Source organism: Austrofundulus limnaeus, unplaced genomic scaffold (genome assembly GCF_001266775.1).
Source record: "Austrofundulus limnaeus strain Quisiro unplaced genomic scaffold, Austrofundulus_limnaeus-1.0 Scaffold9, whole genome shotgun sequence".
Lineage (NCBI taxonomy): Eukaryota > Metazoa > Chordata > Actinopteri > Cyprinodontiformes > Rivulidae > Austrofundulus > Austrofundulus limnaeus.
Window position 1 is genome coordinate 3,656,346 of NW_013952411.1, and position 9,560 is coordinate 3,665,905.

The 9,560-nt window shown below is 39.0% G+C and overlaps 1 protein-coding gene across 2 annotated transcripts in view; it reads right to left on the bottom strand.

Annotated features, from left to right (window-relative positions):
* The window catches only part of glceb (glucuronic acid epimerase b), a 59,339-nt gene extending 57,671 nt beyond the window's left edge, over positions 1-1,668 (bottom strand). For both annotated transcript variants that reach the window (XM_014001553.1, XM_014001554.1), the window contains exon 1: positions 1,521-1,668. The gene's annotated coding sequence lies outside the window, so the exon portion shown is untranslated. The remainder of the gene's footprint in view (positions 1-1,520) is intronic.
* Positions 1,669-9,560: the final 7,892 nt, after the last annotated feature.

A 9,560-nucleotide genomic window follows, 5' to 3' on the forward strand; every position in this document is an offset into this window, starting at 1 on the left:
TCTTATAGTGGGCTGCAGAAATGCAAAAAAAAAAAAAAAAAACAGTGATTAGCAGTTTAAACTTTTTCCAAACGCTTTTAAAATATTTTGGTTGGTGATGCTCTCACACCTTGCAATCATTAATGTGGTTACCACATGTTACATATGTTGTCATTTTAAAATTATATTTATTATGAAAAACGGTAAGAATAAAGACAAAACCATTTCTATAATATATTACAAGAGCTTGTGATTGTATTCATATATGTTGCTACTCAGCTATCAAATGTAATCATTATAAAAATCCTACAGGACTGCTCTTATGTTCTACATTTACACAAGCTATATAGTTGTTCTTTGCTTTCCATTTAATTGAACAAAATGTTAATGGTTTAAATTTTTTATTATTATTATTATTTTGTAACCAATCCAGAAAATGCTGAATTTAAAACATTTGTATGTCCACTGCATAAGAGAAACTTCTCTATGCTTGCAATGTWGGAAAACATTTTGAACAATACAACATTCCAGTTAGTTTGCCACCTTTCTGTCATTCGTGGTATTAATACAGGTTATCCTAATTCAGTGTCATTCATTTCAAAAGTAAGTAGCTTCAAGCAATTTACACAGCAACACTAAGCTGTATCAGGCAGTAAGGGAGAGGTGATGGGGGAAAAGAAAACTTTTACACAAACAGGCACTGAATTTACAAATCCAATGCCTGTTGATGATTGATTAGAAAATATAAACAATGTTTTTTTGCAGAAACATTGTACGTGGATGGGGAAAGGTGCATGTCACATCTCCACAGATTAGTTTGGTAATGCAAAAATACATCTGAAGGACTTTGATTATTAAAAGGGTAAAAGGTAAAGTCAATACATCTCGAACTATGGCACTCTGAGATGCTGTTGTTAATGTTTTTAGTTTGTTTTCAACAGGACGGCAACATAAACAGAGCCATGTGGATGGAGGCAAATAATTCTGAATGAATGAAACACTCGGTATTCRGTTTCAACAGCTTGCAAGTAAAAACATTAGTATAACACGCTGGGAACCAGCAGACAACTAGCAGTAGACACATAAAGGGTAGTTAACCTGTGAAAAAAAAGTTGAGCTGCCACCTCATCATAGCCACTCCAACAGGACAGAACAGATAAACTGATRTTATTGTGAGGTGCTAGCACGAGACCGAGCCAGCTAGTGATCCAGCCAAGCTACTTTATAATAAGCAGACGTATCGTTAGCATACAAGCTAACATGGATATGCATTCCAGAGACAAGTCGACAGTGAGCTTTGAAGTTCCTACATTCTCACTCGGGCTCCCTGAAAAGCAACCAACACACTGGGTGCTTTCAAACACGTAAAAAAAAAAAAAGCCAAACAGTTCCTCCAGGAAAACAAAACAAAAAATGTGACAAGATTAAGCCTAAAAAATAAAAATAAAAAAAAATGGACAAGTTAAATGTTGCTTGCCTGCTGTAAACATCGAGTATCTGRAGAATAAAGACCCAACAGGACATAACGACAGCAACCTTACCTGCCGTGTTAACCTTCTTGCTCAGAGACGCCTGCAGTTGGTTGTTTTCAGTACGGAGGTCCTTTAAAAACACTCCCGTTAAGCCTCTGGCTGAACCACGGTTACCAAAGAGAGCCTGTCTGCTCTTCGTAGCCACAACAGCGACTGAATACAGTTGAGTGGCTGCTTCTCACTGGGAAGAATTGTCAGTATCGCGATAACGAACGAGATCTCGGGAAACCTCTGAACCAATCAGATAAGCTGACTGGAGCCRACATTAATACAGTATCAACTCAGTGTCATGTTTCATCACTTAAAAATAACAATTTTTAACTATCATACTTATATTTAACTTTTAACTCAGTTTATTTGCTAAATTATAGATCTACTGATTGCTCAGTYTTGCATTATGATGAGAATCAAATTGGTTTAAATGCATAAAAATGTTTAATTTAAATGTATTWTTTGTGGAAAAAGAAATGATCAAATATTTGTTTTAATTATTTAACAGGACAGAAAGAAAATCTACTGTATCTACTGTAGTTATGTTTGTTGTAATAAGCAGCAGATTACCTGTGATGTGATGAATAATGCTTGCCAAATTAAACAGGTAAATAAAACAATATTTGTTTTTTAACTATCTTTACAGCATCAGTCCATCATTACCCTTCAAAAGGCATGCTGTGACACAAAGCCTCACAATTATTATGATGCAATGTGCTAATCCAGCACATTGTTTTTTCTCTTTAAAATAACATAAAGTTGTTTTTAATTAGGTAAAGTCATWTGACAGCTTAAATGTTGACATCAGGGAGAAACAGAAAGCTGCAGATAAATAAAAAGTATCAATTAAGCACAATGCTTAATGAGATGTTTAATCTGCTTGACTAATTTCAAGGACCATTATCATATTAGGCCCACATTCTACCCATCAGGACCCACCCATCCATCTTCTATAATCACTAAATCATGGAGCCACAGGGGGCAGGTGTCACTATACAGGAGTCAGACAACAGGTGAGAGGTAGGGTACATTCTGGACAAAGTGCAACTRTAGGTAATTTAGAATCTTTATCTGACATGTTTGGATTATGTAAGGAAACTGAAATAGCTAAAGAAAGCCTGCACATGTTTGAGGAGAACATGCAAACGCCAGAAAAAACACAGCGAATATTTGACCTATAAAGTGACAGTGACACACTTTAAGACACAAAGCACTCTTCTAAACAGGCATTAAAACATTTATATGTACTGTAAGCTTGTGCTAAAACTTGTTTTCTGAGAAACATTAATGAGATGAAAGTTGTTGCATCATAGGTACTCCTGTTTACRGTATTGCTCCGGCAAAAGCCTGGAAATGAATGTTTAAAAACAGAGAAACAAAAGGTGATTATTTCCATTATAACTTAGTTAAACTGGTTCTGAGAGCTTCCTTTTATAACAAACCTTCGCAGGCCTTTTGGGAACTTTAATATCAATTAGGACGTTTTGATGCAAACTGGGCAGAGAAGAGCAATGACACTGGTGTGTACAATCAGAAATTTTTGAAAAAACATTTGGSTGTGCCTAAAAGCATTGTTTTGCACCAGAAATTTTTATTTTATGTTATTTATTGGCATTGTCATAAACTGTATGTTTTCTAGGATCTACCTGCATGAAACATTCAGTTTWACAGCTAAAAGAAAAAGGAGTAAAAAAATTAATTCTAACAATTCATTTTTAGGGCAGGTCTAAGGAAATAGTTTCCTAAGAATCCATTGTGGAATGTAAAATGAGGGAGCAGGAAAAGTGAATACTATGAAAAGAYTCAATTCATTGAGAATTTAATTCATTACCTTTACTGTTGTCAGTCAGTTTTTTTCCTTTAAAAACAGAAAAATTATGCAAATGAACAGGCTCTTTCAAACAACTTTGAAAAATGGATGCCGTAAAACTCAGCTGAATAGACATGCTACGCTCTAAAGCTCAAAAGCTGTCTGTGTGAGACTGTGCAGTCGCTGAAGCTGTTCAAAACACTTTCAAACATCAGTCATTACCAAAAATCATCCAGTGCATTTAATGGCAACACAGATAATGGATTAAAGGGCTTAATATGTCTTTAAAAAATCTAACGTAATGTGTTGCAGAAACCATAAGTCACATTCTTAAACAATTCAACAAGCAGATGGTGGGTAAAAAAAATATGCCAGAAAACACCGGTAGAAAACAGAAAATATGACAAATTATTTGAAGTCAAATTTAATGTGACGTGTGTGAGAGGTAGCTGTTTGTCATGCAGCTGGGGGCAGACTGCCAGGGTCTCTGGGTATCTCCGGGTCTTTGTAACAGATGTCAGCTCCAGACTGACTGACGGACAGAGATAAGGTGCTCAAATCCCCCACATTTATTTGATCTSTGACTATTTATATTCTAAAAGTGTTTTTTCATTTTAACTTCTGGAAATGCGCCACTTTAATACGATGCTCCCTGCATCTGATTTTAACCTCAGGCACAAAAATAAAGAGAGAAAAATAAGGTGATTGACAGAACTGTGCAGACAGAGGCTTCAGAAGAAGAGGAGATCTCAAAGTGAAAAGTGTGTGGTTGTCAGTATGTGTTTGTCTAAAGTATTCAAAAAATATTTCAGAAGCTGCTTGACAGATTTTAATGAAACTCCCAGCATACTGAATAATTATTGAATATACAACTATGAGTGAATAACTTTTAGAGTCAATCCCATTCAAGAWGTTCACTAAGATCTAWGAAAAAACAAAATGCCTACAASTCAGACAAATTTAGATACTTAGCTACTGTGGTAGATGAGCATCAACTGCTAAAACACAGTGACACACTGGAACCAATACCAGCATTCTTTCAAGTACTCGTACTCATACAAAATGCCCTGATACACAAAACTGTTACAATATCAATATCGATTCATTGAAGTGCWAGTTACAGTCAGTATAGCCTGGTAAAAACCAGCCCCTTGTCGTAYGCTTTGCTCCGTACAGAGGGTCTGGCATCTTGGCCATTGAGACGTCATTTCTTGCTAGAGGCGTGGACTMTGTTGAAGTTTTAAATGATTGGATCTGATTYACCCAATCGCTAAAGTTTGGCCGTGATGTGTGTAGTACGCCAGCTCGACCATGAAGGAAGCAAAGCTAAGAACAGGAAATTGCATGTGCTGTAAACAACCATCCCTTACTGGGAGGAGAGAAGTACCAAGCCAAATTAGACGGCTGTGACAGTATGCTGCAGGTTCTGAGAGACAAATTTAACTGGTGACGGACTGGCTTCATTCACTTCCTCCTGCCATTGTTTATTGCAAGCAGACTAAAACGGCGCAGAAAATCTAGGTTGTCGTTCACTCCTTCTGTTCRCTGWTTGGCCCAGTTGAAATTCTACCAGAGAAATCCTTGTCTATGAGAGAAGTCCCAATCAACCCTCTTTGTTAGCAAAATATCTCAAGAACCACTGGACATAATTTAGCAAAATGCTCAGAAGAGACTTACTGACTGCGTATAAAATTTTTATTAATTCATTAAGATGCTCAAGATCATGGCCACCCCAGCTTAAAGGTGACCCAAAATGGGGGTCGTRGAACAAGTTAGGATCCATCTGTGGGCTATACAAAACATGTTMATTTGATTAAATTCACATAATGAATCTCAGATAATGAAATTTCACTTTCAGTTCTGTCTGTTCTGAGCTCTCTTCAGAACGTGCTGTTGTGCGTAAGTTGCTATGAAAACCCCMTCCCAACCTTTTGTTTACGTTAACTCTGCCCTCCTCCAGAAGTTTCCTTTCAGTTTAAAGTACTATTTTTTAGTGATGGGATAAATGGCTCTTTAAAGGGATCTGGATCTTGGGGAGCTGTTTGTTTCATAGAGCAGTTCAAAGCCGTTCGATTTTGCACAAGTTACGTCATCATGTAGGGAAATACGTCATGACTTATGGCGATGTGATGACGTCATCACGTCACGTGGGTGGAACCATGTGTTTTGTCAAGCAGTAACCCCCATTTCCCGTGAGCTTCTGTACTCCACCGCGCTGCCTGTTTTCTGTGAAAAAGAAAAACAGGAGCAATTTAAGGATGAAAAATAAAGATGATATTAGGAATAAAATGAATAAAACTAAAAATGGCTCGTTACTGCCCGCGACTCGGCTCCTATCATTCATTGTAAAGAGCCGTTCAAAAGATTCTGTCATGAATTGGAGGCAAAAAAACCCAGGACGCAGGCAGGTTCAAAAAGCAAGGCCTTTAATGTAAAAGAAAAAGCTGACGGTGCAGCACAAAAAACTCACTAGAATAGTCAAGGTTTTCAAGGAACATGAAYAGGACACGATCWGGGYAGACAGCACAATGATCCAACAGACAAGATCACAAGACACTGAACATAAAGGGAAACTCATGATTACAAACAAGAAAGACCTGGGGAAGAAACATGAGGATCAGGTGTGAGTGGGCGGGGCTGGAGCAAAGAAACACATGGTAAACAGTGAAACACTAGGAAAACCAAGGCATAAAATGACAGACCATGACAGTACCTCCCTCTTAACGATCGTCTCCTGACGATCAATAAGGAGAGGCACRGGACAAGTGGAGACACGTGACAAAACAGACTCAACAACACGACACAACAAAATCAGGAGAACGGCCAGGAAACAATCCAACACAAGGCCCAACAGGAATGGAGAAGCCATCAGAGGAGGCGGCGGGAGCAGACTTGGAGCCAAAGGAGAAAGCGGGAGCAAACGTGGAGCCAAGGGAGGAGGCAAGAGGTGATGAGGAGCTGGCAGAGGTTGAAGGAGCCAGAGCATCGGCGATGGCGAACCCAGGTGACAGAAGCGATGAAGAGGCGATGACTGACAACCCAGGTGACATGGAGGCGATTGGCGACAACCCAGGTGATGAGGAGGTGCCGGCAGCCAACCCATGAACCTCCAGGACCACCAACTCTGGGACCACCACCAGGACCACTGACTGTGGAACCACCCACTGTGGACCCACCGACTCAGGAACTGGGACTGGAACTGGACGCTCCGGGACCACTGGCTCTGGAACCACTGGGACCACTGGCTCTGGAACTACTGGGACCACCAACTCTGGAACCACAGGAGGGGTGGGAGGGTGGGCATCGGAGCTCTCCACCAAGACTGGTTGAGCGAAYGCAGCGACTCTCTGATGGCCAGGCAGCYGCAGCTCAGGAGGTGAGGCCAGAATGTTCACAATCAGCTGGCAAAGCCGGGGTCCGGAGGCAGGAGTGGGACACCACCGAAGAAGGGTCAGCGAACTGCTGATCATGGGGTGCAACATCTTTCCCTCCCACAGTGGCAGAGAGGGAACATACTCCTCAGGGACCGGAGGAGGGAGACCCGCCAYGGTGGACCCATGCGACACCAGTGGACCCCAGTGAGGAGAGGAGGAAGGCTGAAACGATGAGAAGCAGCAAGACCAAGAGGTAACCTCCTCATTCAAAAAAGCCAGAAAGGACTTGTCTGCAGGCTGGGCTTGTGGTCAGATCATACTGTCATGAATTAGAGGCAAAAAAAAAAAAAAAACCCAGGGCGCAGGCAGATTCAAAAAGTAAAAAGCAAGGCCTTTGATGTAAAAGAAAAAGCTGACGGTGCAGCATAAAAAACTTACTAGAATAGTCAAGAAACATGTTTTCAAGGAACATGAACAGGACACGATCAGGGACAGCACAATTATCCGACAAAGACAAGATCACAAGACACTGAATATAAAGGGAAACTCATGATTACAAACAAGAAACACCTGGGGAAGAAACATGAGGATCTGGTGTGAGTGGGCGGGGCTGGAGCAAAGAAACACAGGGGAAACAGTGAAACACTAGGAAAACCAAGGCATAAAATGACAGACCATGATAGATTCGGATGGCTTGTGAACAGAACATCACATCACTACTATTTTTCCAAAGTAGTCCTTGTTGAATATATTTACACAAACTACAACTTTCTTTGTTAATATTGCTAGAACATTGCCATCAAAAATAAAAATAAAAATAAATAAAAATAAAGTCAAGCCACACATCTCTGTTCTCCATGACTGTTCTAAAACAACAGAACCATCCTGTGACTAAGTGGGTGGAGTCTCCACTTGAGTTACCAGGAGRCAGTCTGGGCTCAGGTTGGGGTGGGCTGGAGTGCTGTAAAAATACCTGTGGGTGCATTTCTTTTTTMTTTTTTATTTATTTTTTGGTCCTTGGACTGTTTTTGGAAGCAGTACAGACCCAAGTTAAAAAACTTGAAAAAGGTAAAATTTTAAACATTAGGTCCCCTTTAACAACCAGCCAATGCAAAAATTGCTTCATACTGAACTCAAATTAAATGTGGTGCAGGGCAAATGAACAAGAGCCTCTTTTTCCACTGACCTCTGGCTTAAAATCATCTTCCAGAGAGGTGTCCAAGACTGGTTTCTTTTAAGTTCATTCTGACATCATCAGCACATTGCATATGCATAGCATAGCATCTCTTAATATTGCATGAAACTGTGCATAATGATATTTTCAGGGTTTAGCAATAATGAGGACAACAACATAAATTGCATGAAAGATGGTGGGCAGTATTGTATAAGTTTTTTCAAACATTACTAGGCCCATAACATCACTGTGATATCTTTCACACAAATTGTTGCCACTTCTTAATTTAGAACTAGACCAAGCYGGGGTGAATTTAATTCAATTTGAGCTAATTAAGAGTAGGTCTGCCTGGGAAAAACTACAGGGACCATTTTGACTGAAACAGTTTGGCACTTCCATTACTAATTTACATTCCCGGCCCTTGACAACAGTAAACTTGTGTTGCTAATTGATGAAAAATGGCAACAAAGGGAAATATTTAAACACTCATTTTCACTCAAGGCACCATGGGACATAACTGACATAGGCCTGCGAGCAGATATGTTTAGAGGTGAATCTGACTCCAAGCTGTTTTTTTAAAGTGATGCATTGAAACAGATGTAGAAACAGCTAATGTAAAATGAAGACTGAGGGAATTTGTTGCTGTAAGTGTCCAGAATGATATAAAATCAAGTCAGCCTTACCAATTCAATAATCAGAATTGTAAAACACATAATTTACTAAATTACTGCCAGTTGTGTGATGTCTGATTGTTTCTAAACTGGTTTTGTTTTTAAAATATAGTATTTTTAAAAATAACAATGTCCTAATATGACATATAAATGAACTTGGCGTTTCTTGAAAGAATGCATATCAACATACAGAGCTGTTTTATTCAAGTCTTTAATGTTGTGCTCAATCTCAGGCATTATCACAAAATCTTGGTCTATTAACGTTCGAGTACTATGTGTTGTGAATGACTGTCTGCTACTAACTTATCAAATTTTATCTCATTATCTGTAAAATTGACTGAGTTAACTAAGGTTGATCCTATTTGGGAGTAGCCCCGAATCAGATTGACTTCAATTGTCAAAAGCAGAAATTAAAAAAAATGTCAGTAGGTGGCAATAATGCTGACATAAATGATGCATCAAATAAAAAAGAGCATTGTGAGAATGTCTACATGCTTTAAGATTTAATGACACCAGAATCTGGACAAACCCACAATGAAAATGGTTCCATTATTGTTGTGGTTTTTGTCACACAACCAGAAAGCAGCATCGTTGTTTCTCTAACTCTCAGTCTGTCAAATACAGAGATACAACGAAAACAGGGTTTTCTAAAAACGTTTGCTTTGTAATGTGGTTGAATTTTCCAGCCTTTTCTTATCAAAAACACCTTGCATCTAAAATACAGTACAATTGCAACTGCAACAGAAAAGTGTCAGAGCCTAAAGCCTGGTGTGTACTTCATAAGAGGCGTCCAATTTGTGTCTTGATGAAATGGTTGTGAGACGAAAATGGCATTTTTCCACTTTCAGAAATCCCTTCTTTAAAGCCCATCTATAGTCAGGCAGGATTTGTACCAAGTATGGTATGATTGGTCAGATTTTTGTGGGTGTGTTTTTGTAGAAAAGAAGCTGCAGTAAGTAAGTAAGTAAGTAAGTAAGTAAGTAAGTAAGTAAGTAAGTAAGTAAGTAAGTAAGTAAGTAAGTAAGTAAG